General features: G+C 45.0%; 1 long non-coding RNA gene across 1 annotated transcript in view; it reads left to right on the forward strand.

Annotated features, from left to right (window-relative positions):
- The window catches only part of LOC112610791, a 50,040-nt gene that overhangs the window by 25,789 nt on the left and 1,042 nt on the right, over positions 1–23,209 (forward strand). The gene's annotated exons all lie outside the window — the stretch shown is intronic.

Below are 23,209 nucleotides of genomic sequence, written 5' to 3' on the forward strand. Positions count from 1 at the left end.
TGGGGCGGGCTGGAACACAGCCTGCTACCTTGAGCCCTGCAGTATTGATCGCGCAGGCGGCTGTCCGTAAACCAAGCAGGCCTGCTGAAATGGGGTACTGTCGTCAGCCTTCACTTTCACAGGGATGACTCTTCAGATTTCTCTCAAAGCCTGCCGGGCTCAAAGGGAAAACCGGCAAGTTCTTTTTTTTCCCACTAATGTAATGCCTTGGGGAGCTGCTGCATTACATTCTTTTTTTCTTTTTTTAGTGCATAGTTGCGGGGGTGGAAGGCAGAAACCACAACAATCCTCTCTCTTTTGGGACTCTCTCTCTTAAATGTGGTCCGTCATTCAGTTTTAAGAACTGAAGCACAAACTATAAAAACTAAAAAAAGTCATTTTTTATCGAAAGCCTCAAATGTACTGGGCATGAGAGTGAGCAGTTTGTATGTCTTGTGGTGTTTTATCCTTCTGATGATTCTCTGAGATTGATATTTATTACTATTCCCATTTTACAGATTCAGAAATGGAGGCTCACCCAGGCTACGTAATTTGCTCAGGACTGTGCATCCCGCAGTGAGTCTGTGCTATGGTCCAAACCCAGGTCCGTTTGACTTCTAACACTACTGTCTGCTCAATGAGCCCAAGACGTTGCAGACACGGCTGGCTTGTCATCCTATTTGTCCTTTCAGATTCCTGAGTGATGAATGTCCTCTGAGAAACTGTCGCTAGTTGCTCTGAAAAAAGCCAGTACCTCACTCTGCCCTCAGCTGACTTTCTTCCCACCTGTGTGTTGTAGAACCTCCCTGTGGGGCTGTAAAAACACACCCACCTTTCTGTGTCCTCGTTAATCCACAAGGTCCTCCAGGGCAGTGGCAAACCTGTTTTTCTACCAAGTGTGCTCCTCTCTAGCTGCAGGGACTAGACTGTTGTTCAGCACACAAGCTCTGTAAGTATCTGCTCGTGGTTATTACTGTTTTGAAATCTCTTTTCCCATTTGTTTAGGGAACTTCAAGGATGCTGTCCTGTAACCGTGTTTCATTGTGATGCCGGTCTTCCGCATTCTTACCTATGTTTTTTACACTGAGTTTTGTATTTGCCTATCCTCATTGAGGACTCATCTGGCTGGTCCTTACCAATATTAATGGAAAGTTCTTCCATGGTTGAATGACTGAACAAGTGTGGTTGCCGTGATGACTGTATTTGTACAAATCCAAGTTGGTCTTCTCAGTGGTTCTTCCTATGATTTGGTGGAAGGGTATAGCGGTAAATGAACCCAATGGGTAGCCAAACTTCCTGCACTTGGGATCTCAAGGTCATTTTTTTTTTAATCACAGTGATAAAGGGCTTCTCTTGGTGACTCAAGAGAAAGAGGGTTGTCAATGAGAGAGGGTGAAAGATGACAGAGTGGCTCTGATCCTACCTTCTCACAAAAGCTTCTTAGAAAACTCAACCTACTTTTGAGAGGAGCACAGGTTCTCACAAAACCCCTTCCAGGAAATGGAGAGGCAAACTTTGCCGTGATTCTGCTTCCAGGAGTAAACATGTGATCCCACATGTACTCTGCCCCTTCAGGGATGAAAGAGCTATGAAGCTGATGGTTGATCCTCAGGGACAGACATTGGCTGAGAGGACTGGATGGATTTCAGGTCTGCCCACCTGAAGCCCAAATGCTAAGGAAGTCTCTAAATGGGGATTAGAGCATCTAAAATTTTTTTATCTTTATGCTCTTCTGTAGGTCTGAGGCCCTTCAGACTAACAGTGATCCCCCTGTCACATTAATTCTTCTCACATAGACTGTTTTTCTTATAGGTCCTATCTGGGGCAAAGACGACTATGACAGAAATCTCAGCTTGTTCTTGCTGACAGAGTTAAATTTGGTCTGTGTTTCCTCTGCACAAGAAGAAAGCCTGAACTGTGCTCAACAACTGTCTTGAGGGCACATCCAGAGCCGAGTTTGTCTCTCTCATGTTCCTCCTTTTATTGTTTTTGTTATTGTACATATTTCAGTGATGTCAGGATTTTTTTTTTTTTTTTTTTAAGCCTCCACCTTAGGGGAAGCTCAAGAAATGGTCTGTGTTAGCACTGGTGAGGCCCAGACAGTTTTATGCATATAAGCCTGGCTGTTTATTGATCCCTTGGAATGAGAAACCAATTGGAACATCCTGGCTGTGAGAAATATAACCCTTGACCAGCCAAAGTCATTTGTCTGCCTTCCCTGTTGAAAGAAGCACATTTAAAATTTCTCACCTGGGAGAAACTTCCTGGAAAGATTATTTCATGCAAAAGAATACACTTCTTGGACCTGAGTTGCAATTTAGATTAGAAAAAAATGACCTTGTTATGTCTGAGCATATATTTTTGTTAGAAGCCATTCTGAGAACAAGAGCATGTGGCCGGGTGCAGTGGCTCATGCCTGTAATCCCAGCACTTTGGGAGGCTGAGGTGGGTGGATCACTTGAGGTCAAGAGTTCGAGACCAGCCTGGCCAACATGGTGAAACCCTGTCTCTACCAAAAATACAAAAATTAGCCAGGCATGGTGGCACACACCTATAATCCCAGCTATTCAGGGGGCTGAGGCTGGAGAATCGCTGGAACTGGGAGGCAGAGGTTGCAGTGAGTCGAGATTATGGCACTGTACTCCAGCCTGGAGACAGAGCGAGACTCCATCTCCCAAAAAAACCCCAAAAAAACCCATGGGTCATGGGTTATTCAAGGGGTTGTTGAATTGTTTATACATGATCTATAGATTGGAGTAGATTTTGGATGCATTTTGCTCCACATCCCGAATGAGGGGTTTGAAGCTTGAACTGCTCTGTTGATTTAATGCTGTGGTTGCTAGGGAGGAGGCCCCAGCAAAGTTCAGAATGTTAAAATCGAGTGTTAAAATATGCTGGGAGGAAATGGAGAACAGTTCTCAATTTCCATCATGAGAGCTTTAAGGATAGTCACTGGAAGAAAAAAAAAAGCTCCAAAAATTAAAGTCAGAGATTTATACTTTGTACACATTTTGAATTTTTGAGAATGTTACATCTGCCTCCAGAGGTTTTGTTTTGCTTTTTAAATTAGCCAGGTTCTATGAAATACATTCCCTAAGGAACGCTGAAGTCATTTCCAATCAGGATTCTTGTTCCTAGTGCTCTGAGGGCAACAATTGTACCCCAGAACTTTCTCTCTTTCTTAGAATCTGCCATTTCCAGAGGCCTGTGCTTGGAAGGCAGGTGACCAAGTGGCATTCGGGTACCTTGCTGGAGAATGGATTTTAGTACCTGCTCTGGGGTAACTAGGGTTGCCAGTTCTGCTAGGCAATTGGTTATGCATTTGTTGCAGCTGTACACTTTGCGAAAGATGGATGATGGGGCATGACTATAGAAACCTTAGAAATTAAAAAAGATACACTTTATATATATCATCAGGGAGATCTTGAGAAATTGCCATTCAGAGTATGACTGGGAGAAACAAGACTATTTTGAATCCACAGGTTCAAATGCGTCATAGAAGATGCAGGAAGTGGTATTTGGCCTGATGTTTCTCTCAGTGTCATTGACAACAACAAGGGTATGTGCTAAAACCAGATTGCAGTGCCTTCCTGATTTCTACTGAGGAAAGCTGTGCTTCTCGAATGCTAATGTGTACATGAATCACCAGAGGATTGTGTTAAATTGCAGATCTTGGTTCAGTAGGTTTGGATGGAGCCTGAGATTCTTGGTTCTTGAGCTCCCAGGTGATGTTGGAGCTACAGGTGCAGGATCCGCCTCCTCCCTCACTCTTGCCAGGAGAATACCCAACATCTTTCCAGTGTCTATCAGACTAGGCTGAGCACTTCCTCTGAGATCTGCTGAACCCTGGCTCAGTAAGCTTGCAGCACAAAGGAAGGAACCCAGGGGTGAAACCTCCCCTGGGAAGAGACGGGGTTCTCTGAGTTAGAATGGGGGAGGGAACCCGAACAGAAGCAGGGACCCTGAAGGAGGGAGCTGGATGGAGAAAACACAGCATTAGAAAGACAAAGGACAGGGAGGGATGTCTCCATGGGAAGCTGAAGCACTTTACAACCTCCACCTTCCAAAACTGGAGTCTGCAGGGCTGTCCTTCCACAATAGAATTCAATGGTTAAATGAAATCTACTTAGGACTTCTATTGCTCACTCATGGTAATGCTACTTTGAGCTACATCTGACCTTTCAATAAATAACTTTCTCCTAGCACCACTATAATCTCGTTATCATACCTGTATCAGCAGGACACAGTGGGGTACCAACAGAAAACCCCTTATTTTCTCTTACTGTTGCCTTTCAACCCCAGTCTTCCCCGGCCTTGGAAAGTATCTAGGGCCAAGTGCATCGCTTTTCTGATTACTTCCAGGTACTGATGTACATTCTTTTTTTTTTTTTTTTTTTTTTTGGCGGAATTTTTTTATTGGCCCCAGGGGGGGCATAGAGGGCGATGCTCAAAACCCAAATATCCTCAGANGGAAAGAATCTTTTTTTTGTTTTGTTTTTTGTTTTTTTTTTTTTTTTTTTGGAGACGGAGTCTCGCTCTGTCGCCCAGGCTGGAGTGCAGTGGCCAGATCTCAGCTCACTGCAAGCTCCGCCTCCCGGGTTCACGCCATTCTCCCGCCTCAGCCTCCCGAGTAGCTGGGACCACAGGCGCCCGCCACTTCGCCCGGCTAATTTTTTGTATTTTTTAGTAGAGACGGGGTTTCACCGTGTTAGCCAGCATGGTCTCGATCTCCTGACCTCGTGATCCGCCCATCTCGGCCTCCCAAAGTGCTGGGATTACAGGCTTGAGCCACCGCGCCCGGCCTGATGTACATTCTTATCATCCGATATTACAAACTTCAAAAACAACCTGATGTCAAAACTGTGATCTCTCATCCTGTTTCAAGCTTCTCCTCTCCCTCTAGCTCAGACCAGACTCCTGCAGAAACCTGCAGGGAAAGAAGGTGTGAACAATTCCGTGGCCTTCGCCACTGCTCTGCTGCTTCGGGTTCAGGTTGGACTGGGAGAGGGCAGAGGAGCAGCAAGGGGAGTCAGGAGCTTTTCACCTGAGCCATTGGAATCTGCAGTTAGGAATGTGCCCTCTGTGTGACCTGAGTCCTAACTCAGCTGTCTGCTAGTTCCCAGGATAATTCCAACAGAGCACTTACCAAGTAATGACCTGGATCAGCCCTCTTCTAGATGTCACAGGAAATGAACATCCTCAAAGCAACTCTCATTGCGGAGCAATTGAGAGTTGGCAATTTGATTTTTCTCGTTTTTGGTCTCATAAACTGTTCTCCCTCAAGGAAAGCTGTATAAATTGCCACTAAAAGTGGCCCTTGCCTTGAAGACTAGTTTGCAGGCATGAGACCTTTTCCTGGGTTACTGGCAGCCCTTGAATTCGCCTATGAAGCCTCTTTGTCCTGCAGTCACGGGTCCAAGAAGACGGCTCAGGACAGGCATCCCTACATTATTTTTTGCTCAAGACATACAGATGACTGGAAGTGGAACCATTCCAACTACTAAAACTTTCAGACCCCTCTTAAGAATTTGTAGGATAATGTCTACAAAGTACATTCTAGGTTTAGCATAAGATACCACGGGAAAAAGAAAGAAGAGAAAAAGAGAAGGAAGAACAGTCCCAGAAGTGCAACTTCAGAGGCTCCATGGGTTTCTGGTCAGGCTGCCCCGACGCTCAGAGGACAAAGATCAATGTGGGGCCAGTGTGAGGTGCTGACCCCTTGGTCAGATGAGCTGGATTATATTCATGCTTCGAGTCCTGCTCGCAGAGTAAGAACAAACCCTTAATGCTTTGCTGCCATTTACAAGAGGGCATCAGGTTTTAAAGATTCTTTTGCCATGGTTTGAATTGTGTCTCCCCTTCGCTCCCCAAAAAGATAGGAAGTCGTAACCTCCATCCTACAGATGTGATCTTATTTGGAAATAGGATCATTGCTGTAAACTGTAAACATAAACTGATGTAATCAGTTTAGGTTAGACTGGAGTAGGGCAGGCCCTGAATCCAGTAAACTGGTGTCCTTATAAGAAGGCAGCCCTGGGCAGACAGAGACACACCGGGAGAGCCCCAAGTGATAATGAGGCCAGAGCCAAGAAAGCCAGAGGTTGCTGAAGGCAGAGATGTAGGAAGGGACAAAGAAGGATCCTCCCCTAGAGCTTTCAGAGGGAGCGTGGCCCTGCCAACACCTTGATTTCCAACTTTTGGCCTCCAGAACTGAGAGACTACATTTCTGTTGTTTTAAGCCAACCGGTTTGTGGTACTTTATTACGGGAACCCAAGGAAATTAATACACCTCACATGGCCCTTACAGGAGGAAGGTAATTGCATTTGCTTGCGAGCATATCTGATCTCACGCAATAGACTGGAAGCTCCTAAGGTTCCCTGGATCCCATTGCCTAACACAGAACAAACACAGTGCGTGCCAGTAAATTTTGGTTGAATGAACAAATGTAGGACTTTCAATCTTAATGGTAGATTAAATACAAACAAAATATAAGAATTAACAAGGGAGGAAGGCCTACCTAGATTGGTGTGTATATTTCATTCATAACAACATTATATAATCTTGTTTATGATTTGCATAAATGAGCTATTATGCCATAATTTGAAACTCAAATTGGTGGCTTCTCCTTGCAACATGAATGAGATGAAGCAAGTCTTCCTTTCCTCTCTGCATGTTAAAGATGATTGCTGTGTTAGTCCAATGATAGATCCCTGTCTCCACTGTCTCATCATGTCTCAGCATCTTTTCTGGTTTCTCACTGGGGCTGGAATGGCTGCTGAGGGACTCTTCCTGCCCGTGAGATTTACATTATTTGAGATTTAAAGCAAACACTTTTTCTTTTTTTTTTTTTTTTTTTTTTTTTTTTTTTTTTGAGACGGAGTCTGGCTCTGTCGCCCGGGCTGGACTGCAGTGGCTGGATCTCAGCTCACTGCAAGCTCCGCCTCCCGGGTTTACGCCATTCTCCTGCCTCAACCTCCCGAGTAGCTGGGACTACAGGCGCCCGCCACCTCGCCCGGCTAGTTTTTTTGTATTTTTTAGTAGAGACGGGGTTTCACCGTGTTAGCCAGGATGGTCTCGATCTCCTGACCTAGTGATCCGCCCATCTCGGCCTCCCAAAGTGCTGGGATTACAGGCTTGAGCCACCGCGCCCGGCAGCAAACACTTTTTCAAAACTAGCAGTAACTTCAATAATTGGCAGAAGTTACTGCCCCAAGGCAGAATCTCAGGTCATCAATTTAACCTACCTGGTTCTTAATCTCCAGAAAATAGCTGGCCTCTGGATCATTGCTGTACACGTAAGAGGCCACGACAGAAGAGTCTTGGGGCCTTGGAAAAGATTTGTGGTGATAATCTCATTGGGACTATTTCTTCCTGGATTCCTTTCTGAATAACAACTTAGCACATACACAATTGAGAGGGATAACTGCATGTATGCGTGTGCATGTGTGTTCATGGATGGAGCACAACCAGCGGAAGAGAAGGACCAGAGGATCCATATTGCAATCACTTATGGAAGGATGTATAAAAAAAAATACATGGGAGATAAGAAAAAGAAAACCTAATTAATTAGAATTAATTAATTATGTTATTAACCAATTCCTTTAATAATTTTGTCTCTCTTTTCACAATATCTTTTGTATTTAAAGATTCTATTCCATTTGGTGATATCCATTTGCTTCTTATTCCAATGAGATGACCAGGGATAGTTTGAGGGAATTCTTTTTGGACCCTGACAGAGCTCATGTCTTTCAACCCTATCCTTAAATTCACACCCATATCTTCTTCAGTCCAGCCTTAATTCAGCCCAATACACATGGGTTGATTTCCTATCTTGTGCCAGGCTCAGTGCTTGACAGTTGAATACGAAGATGAGTAAGACACAGCTCCAGATTATGAGGAGTTTCTTTTTTTTTTTTTTTTTTTGAGACGGAGTCTAGCTCTGCCGCCCAGGCTGGAGTGCAGTGGCCGGATCTCAGCTCACTGCAAGCTCCGCCTCCCGGGTTCATGCCATTCTCCTGCCTCAGCCTCCCGAGTAGCTGGGACTACAGGCGCCCGCCACCTCGCCCGGCTAATTTTTTTGTATTTTTTAGTAGAGACGGGGTTTCACCGTGTTAGCCAGGATGGTCTCGATCTCCTGACCTCGTGATCCGCCCGTCTCGGCCTCCCAAAGTGCTGGGATTACAGGCTTGAGCCACCGCGCCCGGCCGTGATTATGAGGAGTTTCTAATCTGGCAAGGGGATGAGATGCATTATCTAAGTGTGACAGGGACCTTTCATTTTCTGTCCTTACGGGTGATCTTTGCCAGTCCCTGGAGGGCAATCAAGAGGTTAAGTCATATTGCCTCCCAAGTCTGGAATCTTCTCTAGCTTCTCCCAGGTTGTGAGTCTCTTCTATGCAGCTGATCCTACAAGTGATCTCAAAAGCATCCCATCCAAAGGGTCGTACAGGCCCATTTCTCCTTGGGCCAACCTACACTGTAGACCTTGCCAAATTCAATACTTGAGACTACAATTTAGACACATGGAATTCTCTACCGAATGGCTATTGGTTTGGAGTTTCCATTTGGGTTCTAACCAATTGAGCCATGGTGCAAGCGTTCCCCAGGGGGAACAAAAAGTGGGATCTATTTTATTGTAGATGCAGCAAGTGCCCAGTGCCCTCGAGAACACAGGGCTCCTGGGCAACACTGGACTGCAGCATTGCAGGGCCCCTGGAACCAAAATCTTCCTTCTGATTCCCTCCACCAGAATTGAAGTTATGTGGCCCCCAGTGAATATCAGGCTGACCTCATCAAGTCGTACATGAAGGAGAAAGATGAGACAGAAGAGAGAGAGAAGCCTGGCTGGGCTTCCCAATAACAGGCCTGTGTGGCTTGTGACCCAGCATGGAGCCTGAATACAAAGGACCCATCCTGCCTGAGCATAGATGGGCCAAAAAAGCAAGAGAGGGGCTGAGCCTGTTTTCTACTTTTAAAGCCAAGCACCCCACCCACGAGAATGTGGGATGTGATCCCAAGAATTTCTGCCTCTCTTGGATCATGAATCAAGCCAGTTCCTCCTCCTTTTTTTTTAAGAAAAGGAAAACAGTAAAAATGGGGATCAAAATGTACATTCCCATACTTCCTTCTGATCTTGGAGTGGAAATCTCCTTTCCTCTATGAAAACGTGGATGTGCTATTGGGTAGGGGAAGCAGCTGAGAATGTTTCTGGCAATGAGACAAGCAAACAACTACTAGACAAAACCTCGCAAGACTATTTCCAAGTACATAGGGGGATTCGAGTTGAAGTTCTAGGTAGACATTTCCTTCTCTTGCACCTTCCCATTTTGGCCCTGCATGAGGAGGCTGTCCCCTCAGATGTTCTGTGAGTGCTAGTCCCGAATTTCTTCCCTCTGATCATCCACTCTGCAGCTATCTCCTCAAGTCTGTGAGTGCAGGAACACCACATCTGTGCCGGGAAAATGTCGTGCTTCTCTAAGGGTTGATTTAAGATTCTTGTAACGTAGAGCTTCAGCTACATGTATAATTATGTTTTCTGCTCGGTCACCACAGCTGCTGGGTGAGGGTGGGCTGAGAACTCCTAAATGGGACCTAGGGAAAAGCTACAGGTGGGCTTGTCACCTTACAAGTCATCTATGAGGTTGCACCTTGCCTCAGAGATCACACAGCCTGACCCTATAATCCTACATGGAGAAAGGGGCATGTTTCCAATTTGCCTTTCTTTTAGCTTTGCCTCTTAGGGACAGTGGACCCCTCACTGCAGGGCAAGGAAGCACTGGATCCTCTTCAGCCCCTCCCAGGCCTGGCTGCCTTATGAGGCCATCAGAAGAAACTCGCTGTTGCAGAGTGAAGGGTGATGTCAAGTGCGGGGCAGTGCCCTGGATTAAATTGTTTGTAGGTCTTCTTCTGACAAAAGCAGGCAGGAAAAGGGGTCTGTAGGTTGCTCCAATATAGACACATAGGTAAATGAGCTTATTCAGGGGAGGGAAGAGTGAGACCCCACAGGAAGTATCAATAAGCTTTTGAAAGTTTTCTTTTCTTTTTTTTTTTTTTTTGAGACAGAGTCTCGCTCTGTCGCCCAGGCTGGAGTGCAGTGGCCAGATCTCAGCTCACTGCAAGCTCCGCCTCCCGGGTTCACGCCATTCTCCTGCCTCAGCCTCCCGAGTAGCTGGGACTACAGGCGCCCGCCACCTCGCCCGGCTAGTTTTTTGTATTTTTTTAGTAGAGACGGGGTTTCACCGTGTTAGCCAGGATGGTCTCGATCTCCTGACCTCGTGATCCACCTGTCTCGGCCTCCCAAAGTGCTGGGATTACAGGCTTGAGCCACCGCGCCCGGCCTGAAAGTTTTCAAAGAGGAAAAAGCTCAAACCTAACAGGCAGTAAGGGATGCACGCTGGAGGCGGCGCTGGTGGAGGTTGCGGGAGGCAGAGGAAAGAGCAGAGGCCTCGGGTGAAAAAGCAAATTCAGCCGTGGTTTGTGTTCAGGAAAAGGGAGGGTCAGCTTTTGGCTGTGGTATAGAAAATCAGTAAGGAAGTGAGAAGACTGGAAAAGGCGAAGGGGCTGAAAGCCAGGCTGTGGAGTTGATATTTCATATGGGAGTATCCTGCAGTTATTGGAAGTGTCTGAGGAGAATGATCTGATCAAAGCAGCACTTCAAGAAGGCTAATCCGTCACAGTGTGTAGGAGGGACTGGAGGAGAGACAGGCAGGAAGGCAGGGGTGGGGGGACCGTCAGCTAGGACAAGGATGATGATGGTGATGAAAAGATGATGAAGATCATGACAAAGACAAAGATGATAGCAACTAAGATTCATTGTTTATTAATGACATTCATTATTCTAAGCACTTTGTATCTGTTATGTAATCCCCACACCCTCCTGTGAGATGAGACTGTGTTACAAATAATAAAACTAAAAACCAGAGAAGTTAAGTAACTCATCCAGGGTAACCTAGCTAATAAGTGGTGAACCTAGGGTACAATCCAGGTACTCAAAGTTATTTATCCAGGCAAAATGCAATGAGGAGCTGAGCAAAAGTGGAGTGGTGGTCATGGGAAGGTGGAGATGGGTTGGGATATCACAGGGTTGGAGGCCACCTGATCAGATGTGATAGCATGAGAGAGGTAGGTGGATTGGGAGAAGGAAAAGTGGAAAGGGCCATCCAGCTTATTGCCATAGGTCACTGGGGACATAGTGGGAATATCAATTAAAATAGGGGTGCCCAGAAGAGGGACTGGTTTCCAGGTGAAGATGGTACACCAGTCAGCCACCAGAATCTCTGATCTGCAGTGCTGCAATTATGTCTCTTTGTCCCTTACAATCATTCTTTACATGGCAACTCTTACATGATATAAAGTGGATCCTGCTATTCCCCGTTAACATCCTTCAATGTCTCCACAACTCTCGAATTTAAAATCCAGTCTCCTTACTCTGGCAGACAGATTCCACAAGAGCTGCCCCAGCTCTTTCTGGCACTGTGTCATAGCTTGTGGTGGCATCATTCTAACCCCCCGGGCTAGTACCTTCAAATCTCTCTATGCTCCATCATCACATTGCTTTCTCCTCCATGTGTTGATGTCAGAATCTTTCTCTGGGCCAAATGTGGTGGCTCACACCTGTAATTCCAGCATTTGGGGAGGCCAAGGAGAGAGGATGGCTTAAGCCCAGAAGTTCAAGACCAGCCTAGGCAACATAGTGAGATCCCATCTCTACAAAACATTTTGAAAAAATTAGCCAGGAATGGTGGTGCACACCTGTAGTCCTGGCTACTTGGGAGGCTGAAGCAGGAGCATCACTTGAGACCAGAAGATGGAAGCTGCAGTAAGCCATGTTCACACCACTGCACTCCAGCCTGGGCTAGACAGTGAGACCTCATCTCTTAGAAGAAAAAAATCTCTCTCTGCTTCTCAATCAGAAAGATACCTACGTTTGTACTTAGGGTCCACTCTGAGAATCCAGGATAATCTTCTCATGTCAAGACCCTTATGTAGTCAAATCTTCAAAGATCCTCTTTCTACGTAAGGTGACATGTATAGGTTCCAGAGATTAGGACCTGATATTTTATGGGAACCATTACCCAGCCTCCTATAATTTCTGCTGCCCTCCGCTTACTCTGTGGGGGAAATCAGCTGTACCCCAGGTGCCTAGAAGGGCACGAGGCACATTGTAGATGCTCTCCTGTGATTTATTAAACTAGCAAATAAATGAATATAGCCAAGTGTATTTTATTCTGAAAAGTATTTTTCCCTATATGTTCATAATTTCATAACAAACATCATATTGTTCTAAATTCTATAACATTCAAATAGCTTTGATACGATAGTCATCTTATATAATGAAAACATGATTTAATGAAATGGCATTTTATAAGCTTTAGGCAAAGCAAACATTTGAATGATCTTGTTTAAATTAAATGGCTCTTTTGTGTTCAGTAGTCAGCATCACTAAGTGTGTCTATCTTGCTAATACAGTGGCATCATTATATTCTAAATTATACAATTTAATTACAGGTAACTTGAAGCTGAAATATTGATGAGGTACAAGTATGACCTTTATATCCACTTATTAATGTTTTCTCAAATGACATGATACTCAGAAAAATTTAACAAAATCTTATGTTTTTGAATTGGCTAAATAAAACCTTAAGAAACTGACAAACCCAGTTCCAACCTTTGCTTTGCCATTTATTGACTGCATGATCCTGGGTAAGATATTTGAGCACTCTAAGATTCACAGTTCCCACTCTAGAGAGTTCTCAAGAAGAGTGAAATGAGTTAAGATAAGCATCTAAAATGTACCTCCCAATTATTAGCCAATATTAGCTCCCTCTTCCTCCTTCCTTTGCCACACACATACCAGGGAAAAAAAATTCTGTTTTAGATATGATAAATAATTCCTGAAACCCAGCGTACCAGACATAAACACACTGGCCTAAAATACGTGGGCAGCGTAGCGTGCAGCCATCATGAGCCCCGCCTGCTTGCTTTCCCACTGCATTATGCCCTGAGAAATTGCCCCATGTATTTTCTGGCGTTTGATGCCGTGCCAGAGCCATTAGGGTGGAAGAATGAGAAGGAGTTGAGTTGAGCCCTTTCAGAGAGGACACTCTCCTTTGGGCGTCTGGTGGTTATGCGGGAGTTTCTTGCCACAATTCAGGCTACATGCCGCTGGCAGAACGAATGAAGGGACTGCACTGTCAGAAGGACAGAGACACAGAGAAGCAGACGGAAGCATGGCGATGGCCAAGTGTTCTTCAGGGAGAAACAGGCTACATACAGGGTAAGATTTTTGGAACATGAAAGAAGGGTCACCTGACCAATCTGAGGCTGCTCAGGCAGTGGTGCCAGAAGTCACAGAATATATGGCAAAGCAGAGTTTTTCCTCATGCAGTCATCCCTCAGGATCCATGGGGTATTGGTTCCAGGGCCCCCTCAGATACCAAAATCCATGGATGCTCAAGTCCCTGATATAAAGTGGCACAGTATTTGCATATCACCTACACACGTGCTCCTGTTTAATTTAAAACAACGACAGATTACTTATACCTAACACAGTGTAAGTGCGACGCAAATTGTTGTATTGTTTAAAAGTTGTATTTTTATTTTCTTATTGATATTTTTAATTGTTTTTTCAAATATTTTTGATCCGTGCTTGATTGAATCCAGATCGCAGAACCTATAGATATTCCTTTATTCCAGCTCACTATTTATTTCGTAGAATCTCAGGTTTGGAGAAGTCCTTAGAGATATTTTGGCTCAACCTCCTTCTCCATGCAGAAATCTCCTTTACAACATACGACAGATGGCCATTGTGGTGTTGCTTTGTTGTAATTTATTTTATTTAGTAATTGGTTTTTATAGAACACCATTAAGTTAAACAGTTTATTTTTCAAGTCTCCATGGAAATGGCTCTCTTTACCATCTGTGTGTGCCTCTCATATGAGATTAGACCCTGGAACTTTCTGCCCCTTGATGGCCTGAACTATTAGTAAGGGCCGAAAAGGGAAAAGGACTTACCTCACTTCTCAATCAAGACTCCTGGTCAAGAGTCAGTGCCAGGGAATGGGGAGAGAAGGGTAGGAATGATTTAACAGATATTTACTAGCTTGAGAAAGGTCATTCTGACCTTTGGTGTTGTTTCTTTAAAAATAATACTATTTGAGATTTTCTGATTATGCAAGTAACCCAGGTGCACAAATTTTTAAAAATTATTCTAAAAGCACACAAAATTCCTAAGTATTTGGGAGTCCTGGGATGATACTGCTTCTTCAGTTTTATATTCTGCTCTTTTTACATTATAGTGTGTCATTACATGTTCTTCCATAATATAAGTCCTAGTTGCGCATCATATTCTGTTTCATAGCTGTGGAATTATTTACTTAGCCCCTTCTGGTTTCATCTCACCTCTTGCTTCCTCATGCTGGTCAGAAAAACTGCCTCTGGCATAAGCACTTCTTAATCTGCCTTGACTTTCATCCAGACACATAAACGCTTGTCCCAACGCATTTGGATGGGATGATACAATTCCAGAGTGTTTCCTGGGAGTAATCATGGTGTTGCTGCGGAGTCCATCTTTGGGCTTTGTGTAGTTGATGTGTTAATTACACTCTGTCAAGCCACAAACTTCTATTCCCCAAGCCTCTCTAGGCAAGCACAGTCATTTGTGTTTCACGCTGCAAGTGAGGATAAGTCTAAATGGACCCTTTAAATCAGCTTGGCTGCCAACTCTGACTCTATTGACTTGTCAGGGCCCAGGCGATGGCACGGCCAGCAGTCTTGGCCCATATTGGACCAGAATGGGCTGCAGCAGAGCTCCAGCCTCACATCCTATGACAAACGACCCGGGACAAAGGGTGGTACCTGGGCTCCCGCTCTAGGAGCAGGCAGTCCTGCTCACATACCACTGCTTCTACCCCCGTCTGACTCTCTGCTGGCCCTGATCCAAATGGGGCATTGTGCTTTGTTTTTGTTGCCATGAGAAGTGGCAGCAGGGCCTGGAAGTGCAAGGTAAACGCTTACGATGGGATTCCAGGGGCATCTCCATGGCCTGATGCTTTGAGGAGGACAGAAATAGTCAGGAATACTAATGTCCCAGAATCTGAATCTGTCTAGAACTGACTGCTTATTGATGTGGGTTATTCTACTCTGTAAGGGGACACACACACATACACACCTCAACCTTTTAGAAAAATCCTGGGTCAATAAGACTCCACCTGCTGGTTCCATCTCTGAGTTCCCCACCCTTGGTCCCATTTGGTCCTGACTGAACTGCTGACCATGAGGCTGACCTTGGTCCTTGGTCCTTGACGTTCTTGAGTCTGATGACCTTCACCTCCTCTTCACATGGCTCCACACCCTGGATATTGCCCTCTTGCTTCCTCTCACATCCTTTGCCTGATATGACTGCTGGTTTCAAGAGGGGCCCTTGGCTGTCAGGCTAGGAGTTGTTGCATAAAATAATCCTCTTTGGTTCTTCTTTGTGACGTGCTTTGTCACTGGGACTTAAGCAGTGCTGCTTGTTCTCTGAGTCTCGTGACAGCAATGCCCAGGCTTTAACATGTGGCTCTGGAGGCAGCAGCCATGGGCATTCAGGAACCAGAGCAGGAAAGGAAGACAAAGGACAATGCTGTGGTGGCCTGTGGTAGCAATTGATTCTGGCTTTCCGCTCCTTCCTCCCTAGTTACAGACCTTGTCTCCTAGCTGAAAAGACAGGCTCCTGATCCAGGCCTGGCTAATCACGATGCCCCTTTCCCTGCACGTAGCAACAGCCCAGGCATGGGTGTGAGTTCCACATAGAGTTCACCAGTCCGTCCCTGGGATTGATTCATAGATGTTGGGAGAGAAAGGTGCTTCCTTTCCATTGGGTTTGCTAAGCAAGGGCTGCCATGTGGTGTGCCATGGGTTACAGAGAAAACAAAGCTGGTACATAAAAGAGAGCAGAGACAGACAGAAATGAGAGAGGGGAAAAGAGAAGCAGCGCAGCGGAGGCGCTGAGCACTCGCATGGCTCTTGAGGCCACTGTGCCCTCCACTGCTACTTTAATTACATGAAAAGCTGCAGCATCTTTCTCAACAATGGGAGCCCATTATTCTCCTGTCTTTCATAAGTGAGTTTGTGATGGGCTCTGACACACACGGCCGAAAGGGCCCTGCCTAATGCACTTTCTGATGCCAGCAGGTGCCAGTTTGATTTGTGAATACAGATGAGACGTCCCTCCAGGAACTTTAGGAAATAGCATATGGACACTTTGAGGAAGACCCGTTTCCTGCAGGTAAGCAGGATGAAGTCTTCTGCCATCATAATTTGGATTATAAAAGGGAAGTGTGACTTTGTTTGGTTATCGTAAGCTGGTGAGCCAGAAATATGTAGGCCATTCTCTCAAAAATTCATACACGTCTCTTACCAGATGGGCTTCTGGCTGGACCTCCTGCCCCCAGCCCAGGCCCCAGGCCATCAGACCTGCTCAAATACTTGTCTGAAACCGAGCCGTGGAGGTCGCCTGAGCTGGACACACCCTATACCTCACCCAACTCTCTACAGAGAGAATTTCCTGCAAGAGAATTGTGAGGTTTTAGTGGACAGATAAATGTAGAGCAGGAGAAATAATCAAGGGTAGCATCAAGATTTGAGACTGGGGAGGCAGGTGTTTGGTGAATCCATTAACCTAGAGAAAAGGTTATTAAGGGAAGAGGAGGTATATGGAAGAGACTAACTCAGAGTTAGACGTACTACACACACACAATAGGTGCAGAATGCCTGGCTCTACTGTGTCTACTGTTTCAGGAGGTGCTTGGAAACACAGGTCTCCATCTCAGGAAAGAGCTCCAGGCCAGCACATAAGAAGTCACTGGAGTGTAGGTGAAATAGAAGCCATGAGGGTTGAATAAAATTACTTAAGAAGAGCGTTATATTGGTTTCTCAGGGCTACTATAACACATCACCACAAAGCGGGGTAGCATGAAACAACAGAAATTTATTCTCACACATTCCGGAGGCCAGAAATTTGAAATCAAGGTGTCAGTAGGGCTGTGCTCCCCCGAAGTCCCTAAAGAAGGACTCTTCCTTGCCTCTTCCTAGCTTATGGTAGTTTCTGTCCATCCTTGCCATTCCTTGACTTCCAACTACATCACTCCTATCGCTGCCTCCATAGCCACATGGCCTTCTTCCCTCTCTGTCTTCCTATCTCTGTGTACCCTCTCCTCTTCTTACAAGCACATTGGTCACATTAGATCTAGGGCCCACTCTAATCTCACAGGACCTCATCTTAACTATTTATATCTGCAAGATCCTAGATCCAACTGAGGTCACATTCTGAGGTTCTCAGTTGGACCTGAATTTGGGGTTGGGAAGTGCTATTTAACCCACTGTAATGGTGAAGAGAGAAAAAGAGAAAGCTAAAGACAGAATCATGAGAAGCACGAACATTCTAGTGGTTAAAAGGGAAGTGTTAGCAAAGGAAAGAGAAAGAGAGGGAGAGACAGACCACATTCATAGCTGCTGAGAGGCCAGGTGGGGATGCAAGCAGGTCACTGCGTATGACCATCAGAGAATACTGGTAACTGCAGTTGGGTGACTGACTAACACACTTTGTCCATGACTAGAGTGGCAGTCCAGGATGCAGAACTTTCAGTGCTAAAACCCAACAGTACCAAGCACACTGGCATGGTTGGCTACTCTACCTGGGCACCAGCGATTCTATTACAACTGAATGTGGGGAGAAGGCAGGGCTGAAGCTTAACGGGTTGGGGAATGAGTGAGCCTTAAGAAATGTACTTGCCTGGGGTGTGATTTTGGTTGGGCTGTTTTTCTGACAATTCAACCACATTTGGAATTTTCTTACTTAGGATATGGGCTTGGGTTTTTAATTTAAAGTCTTTGGTAAGGTCAGCTCAGTCCCTAACCACCGGACATTGTGGAATAACCAAGTTATTTGAGATTAAAGTGTCCCTCAACTGTCGTGAATGCCACTCTGACCCTCCTTGTCTGGAGGGGCCCTCCAGCGCATGCTATTTAAATGAACTCAATTTTGAAAGTTCACCTATCTCTACTGAATGTGATAGCTATCTCGCTCTGCCTTCAGAGCACTTATCTTCAAAGTATTCAGCATCAAGCAAAAGCCTTGATTTTTCCTTGAAAAAGAAATTGTCAGGATGTCTGACTCCATCCACCCTTTGCATGTGTGATTTCATTATTCATAGTCAGCATTCCTCTTCTGGCTTTTGATCTGTAGTTTAGAGAATGTGTGCATAAGGAGGCTCTCTTTCCCATAAACTGATCTCTTTACCCTCTCAGCCCGGAATAACTTTCCATTTATTCTTCTGATAAAGCGTTGATGCCGTGAGCCAGCATACATTAAATTTATCATGATACAAACACAGCACTACACTTTTATCCAGCCCAGATCAGCACCCAGATCACTGCCAATGCCCCTCAAGTGTCTCTGATGATGAACAGCAAAGGGGACCTGTGGAATTTCTCACGACCATCAAATCTGAAGAAGGAATTCTTGTGAGAATGGTTTGCAAAGTCTATCACCAGTATCCAAAGTCTATTATTAGCTTGCAAGGTAGTTAAAGAAATCATCTCAGCCTTGACTCACTAATAAGCACTTTAAAATATATGTCAAAAAGCCCTCTTAATTAAAATGCTTCAACTGCTTTCCACCTCTCTTCTGACAAATGCCAATATCACTAACATGGCTGCTTAGAACCCTGCCTGCCTCTCCAGTCTTGCCTGGCCCCAGACTCCTCTTTCCCTTCTGCTACTTCTCCTAAGTTGAATGTTATTCATTCTTCTTTCACCTGCTTATCTCCTACTCATCCTTCTCTTGTCACCTCAATTACCACTTTCCTTAGGAAGCTTTTCCTGACCCACCCCATGTGCCATCCACCTACTTGCCCCTGATCTCCAGGATATGTTAAAGACCTTTATTTGCTTTCACAGAACTGCTACCAAGTCAAGATATGCTGACATGTGACCATAGCAAGCACCACCAAAACCTCAGGGTGGATGATGCTTGAGACACTCACCTTCCAAGGCCAAGTCCATGAGCCTGCCCTCTCCTGGGAGCTCATGGTGTATACATAGATGTGTATTTATAACCCAATTATTGTAACAAATTATTTATTGAATATAGACATCCATATCTTATCTGCATTTTAAGATAGAAATACTTTGGAAATAGGAAGATACTGTGTCTGTTTCACCTTTGACTCTCCCACAATGCCTGTAATCTGCACTGACAGACATGAGATGTTCCATAAAGTTCAATTAATGAATGAAATCATGAGCAAATGATATTTGAAATCATTTTTTCTTACATATTTTTGAGAAATGTAAGCATCTTTGTCTTCTCCCATCATATTTTTAGAAAGCTTCATTTTCCAGCAGCTCTGTTTAATAACGTAATTGAAACGCAAAGATGTCTTTCTAAATATGTATGGTATAAGTCTGTGATACTTTTGATCCCATAAAGAGTCGGTTCCATTTAGTTCAATTCAACAAGTATTAATTAAGTGCCTATGATGTCAAATGCCTGTAGTGTGGCAATAGAATGCTTCATTTCAGTGGGATAATTTGGGATGAAAAACTTCTAAACATGTTTAGCTCCTAAGTCTGACTTCAGCAGTCACAAAGCAATTCTCCCATGTTTAGACTACAGCCATTCATTCATTTGTTCAATAAAACTTTATTGGACATCTATTAGATATGATCATGACTGCTCTGGATTAGAGCTCTTGAAAAGTGTGATACAAAAGAAGAGGTTGTGCAGGGTCTTGCCCACTTGGAAAGAAAAGTTAAACAGATAAAGCTCCTGAGTAAGAGTAAGCACTGAGTAAGAGACCTGGGTTTGGCCGGGTGCGGTGGCTCAAGCCTGTAATCCCAGCACTTTGGGAGGCCGAGACAGGCGGATCACGAGGTCAGGAGATCGAGACCATCCTGGCTAACACAGTGAAACCCGTCTCTACTAAAAAAAAATACAAAAAACTAGCCGGGCAAGGTGGTGGGCGTCTGTGGTCCCAGCTACTCGGGAGGCTGAGGCAGGAGAATGGTGTAAACCCGGGAGGCGGAGCTTGCAGTGAGCTGAGATCCGGCCACTGCACTCCAGCCTGGGCGACAGAGCGAGACTCCGTCTCAAAAGAAAAAAAAAAAAAAAAAAAAAGGATCTGGGTTTAATTTCCCACCTCATTCTGTTGTTACATAGTGAAGGTGAGCTTAGCAAGTCACTCCATAGCTCCAGACCTCAATTTGTTATCTGTGTAGTAAGGGCATTAGACTGGATGATGTCTAAAGAATATTAGGGATTGGAAAGTCATTGTTCTGGATGGCTCACACCAGTTACTGGAATTGCTTGGCAGGAAGGCATAACAGCATTTTGTACTTCTAGAGCTCTGTCCCTCTCATGGGGCAAATGATGGAAGAAACCAGTGGCAAAGTTAGGTTTAGCAGGAAGTCCTCTCCCAATACCAGGGGCCTGAGTCCTGGTGCCATGCTTTGTTTACCTCTATCACTTGCAAGAATGAAAAAGCAGCTCTAGGCCTGGCCCACTGGATGGAATCTAATTCATGGGACTAGATATTTTATTAGCACTTCCAATGGAACAAGTGATTTGGAGTTGGACAATGTGACAGTGAATAGATGATATATTCTTTAACTAGTGAACATGAAACTGCATAGGAATAAGATTTCACAATGTTATGACATTAATGTACTTTCTAATATTTTATATGATCCACATGAAGATATATTATTTACAGTTTAGGGTAGATATACATAGGTAACAAAAATAACTGGAGAGTCCTTTTGGAGAAATCTGCAACTGGATCAGTTAGCATGCATTCCCTTACCAGTGACTCAAAACCCAACTAGCAGTGATGGAAATCTTTTTTTTTTTTTTTTTTTTTTTGAGACGGAGTCTCGCTCTGTCACCCAGGCTGGAGTGCAGTGGCCGGATCTCAGCTCACTGCAAGCTCCGCCTCCCGGGTTCACGCCATTCTCCTGCCTCAGCCTCCCGAGTAGCTGGGACTACAGGCGTCCGCCACCTCGCCCGGCTAGTTTTTTGTATTTTTTAGTAGAGACGGGGTTTCACCATGTTAACCAGGATGGTCTCGATCTCCTGACCTCGTGATCCGCCCGTCTCGGCCTCCCAAAGTGCTGGGATTACAGGCTTGAGCCACCGCGCCCGGCCGTGATGGAAATCTTAAGAACATTTATTGTTTACCCAGCAAGAGGTCTGGAGAGGGTGGTTCCAGGTGTCAGGGCCCGGATTTGTGTCTCTACCATTCTCTTGCTTTTTCCCAGTCACAAGATAACTAACATAGCTGCAGATATCAAATTCTCATGTGACTGATGACTGTAACTACAGAAAGGAAGCAGGGGAGATGAACAGACCTCTCCCTTTGTACCTCTCTCCTAGTATTAGAGAGAAAAACACCTTTCCAGAAGCTTCCCCGGCTGACTTCTCCTCTGTCTCAGCAGCAAAGAAAGTTTGAGAAAGCAGAAATCTGTGGTTTTCAGCCTCAGCTGTGGAAGGAAGACAAGTGAAGAGCAAGTTGGGCATGTATGTGGATAGGCTGCCAAAGTGCTTACCAGAATCCATCCCGCAGGCCACCCACCATCTGTAGATATCCTTCCTCTCCCACAGCCACTGTGGGTGGAATGCTGTGGCCCATTATCTGAGTGAGAACAACTCCACAGGATCATCCTGTTACTGTAGCCAGCACCAAATCTTGCACATCTGGGTGATTTGTAGTCTCCATGCCATCACATCTCAGTGTAGATTCCTATGGTGTAGCAGTTGATAACTAAAAGAAAACTTGCTGGGCGCCATGGCTCATGCCTGTAATCCCAGCACTTTGGGACGCCAAGGCGGGTGGATCACAAGGTCAGGAGATCAAGACCATCCTGGCTAACACAGTGAAACTCCATCTCTACTAAAAATACAAAAAAGTAGCTGGGCGTGGTGGCGGGCACCTGTAGTCCCGGCTACTCGGGAGGCTGAGGCAGGAGAATGGCGTGAACCCGGGAGGTGGAGCTTGCAGTGAGGCGAGATTGAGCCACTGCACTCCAGGCTGGGTGATAGAGCAAGATTCCATCTCAAATAAATAAATAAATAAATAAATAAATAAAAAGAAAACTTATCTGCTTCAAATGCAATGATGCTGAAGTTTAATTTACCTTCCATTAAAATTTGCAATTGGAAAAAAGAATGATAGGCAACACAATGGCCACTGTTTTTTTTTTTTTTCCCACATATCTAGTTTTGTTGATCTGGAATAATGAGGTTGAGAAAGGATTAAACTTCTTGGTTAGCCCATCTGGCAGCCTATTATACAGATCTTTGGGAAAATATTCCTTATTCATGTCCCCTGTGACCCACCTGAGACATTAGAGAAGACACTCCACTTAGAAATTGCACAGCCTTTCCAGCTCACTTCATTTTAGATCAAGGTTTTGGGATCTTGATATTGTCTTAGGAGTTTAACAGAGCTTAATGGTCATAGCCTGTTGCAGAGCAGCCTTAGGGTCTATCTGGCAATGCAATTGCTTCAAAATCTTATTGGGCTTTCTGATATCTTGCTTCAAGTCAATTCCGGCAACCAATGTGTCTGTTTGGGTTCTTTAGGAAGCAGAACACTGAGATGGAGTTAGGAGTGCAAGCGATTTATTTTTAGGGGGTGACACTTATGAAAGTTAAAAGTTAAGGAGTCTGGATTGGAACGGGAGAGCTTTCAGACTATGATGTAAATCTCACACCTGTCACAAGAGATGGGGTAGAAGTAGGATTGGGCAGGAAAATCCTCAGACTATGACACAGATCTGGCAGAAGTCTTTGCCAACTCAACAGGGAACTGCAGAGCAAAGCAGCTCATTAGGAGAGCTCCACATTGGGCAGAAATAGCCAGGCCCTTGGATGCCTGCTGTACTTGTCATTGTCTAGAAGCTGCTCAGAAACAGTAAGATTTCCACTCCAAAGTGGAGTGGGATCCCAAAGGCTGTCAGCTAACCACTCTCATTGCAAGTTCTTCCTGGAAGGGAGATCTGATTAGGGCACCTCCATGGTGGCCATGGCCCAGGATCTGGTCTGGCTGCTTCATCTGTCTAGCCTCTTTATAGGCTTAATGGTGGTGGTTCTGAAGCAATTCAAAATAAGAGGTGAGGTGGGGAGGCTCTATTTTGATCAGACCTTTGCCAGCACACTTGCCCTCTTTGCCTGTCGAAGAATGCCAGATGA

Source organism: Theropithecus gelada, chromosome 17 (genome assembly GCF_003255815.1).
Source record: "Theropithecus gelada isolate Dixy chromosome 17, Tgel_1.0, whole genome shotgun sequence".
In the NCBI taxonomy this organism is placed as follows: Eukaryota; Metazoa; Chordata; class Mammalia; order Primates; family Cercopithecidae; genus Theropithecus; species Theropithecus gelada.